This window comes from Apium graveolens, chromosome 8 (assembly GCF_009905375.1).
Source record: "Apium graveolens cultivar Ventura chromosome 8, ASM990537v1, whole genome shotgun sequence".
Taxonomy (NCBI): Eukaryota; Viridiplantae; Streptophyta; class Magnoliopsida; order Apiales; family Apiaceae; genus Apium; species Apium graveolens.
The window spans coordinates 144,208,376-144,209,194 of NC_133654.1; the positions used below are offsets into that span (position 1 = coordinate 144,208,376).

General features: G+C 41.8%; 1 non-coding gene across 1 annotated transcript; it reads right to left on the reverse strand.

Moving 5' to 3' along the window:
• Nucleotides 1–151: 151 nt before the first annotated feature.
• LOC141682361 (small nucleolar RNA R71) lies at nucleotides 152–256 on the reverse strand. The gene has a single exon (XR_012559762.1). It is a non-coding gene; the product is annotated as a small nucleolar RNA R71 (small nucleolar RNA).
• Nucleotides 257–819: the final 563 nt, after the last annotated feature.

Here is an 819-nt window from a genome sequence, read left to right on the forward strand (position 1 = left end):
AGATGCTGTGAAGCTGAGACTATTCCCATTCTCTCTGAGGGACAAGGCCAAGAGCTGGTTACACTCTCTACCAACTGGTTCGATTACTACTTGGGAAGATCTTGCTCAAAAAATTCTCACTAAATTCTTCCCCTATGGTGAAGACAGCTGCAATCAGAAATGCTCTTACTCAATTTGCGTAGCAATCGGGAGAATCTCTATATGAAGCTTGGGAGAGCTACAAGGAGATGCTTAAAAAGTGTCCTCATCATAGAATGCCTAATTGGATGATCATCAATTGTAACTATAACGGTTTAGGAGCACAATCAAGACCTATGCTCGACGCAGCATCAGGTGGAGCATTATGGGCAAAGAGCTATGAGGAAGCTTATGATCTAATTGAACTGATGGCCGCTAATGAATATCAGTATCGAACCCAGAGATTGTCACAGGGCAAGGTAGCGGGAGTTCTTGAAATGGATACAGCTACGACTATCACATTTTAATTAAAGGCGTTGCCTATGAAGATCGATTCTCTGGCTAACTGTGGTGTTAATCAGATAACCAGAGTTTGTGAGCTGTGTGCAGGTTCACATGCGACGGAGTAATGTGCTATATCTAGTGAATCAGCTCAGTTTGTGAGCAACTTTTGGAGATCACAGCAACTAGTTCCAGACACTTATCATCTTGACAACTGGAATCATCCTAACTTCAGATGGAGCAACAATCAGAATGTAATGTAACAGCCGTTCCAGCAGTTTGGAGAAAAACAATTCAACCCTCCTGGTTTTTAGCAACAATTTGCACGAAGACAATAACTTTAACTTCAAAAACAAACTC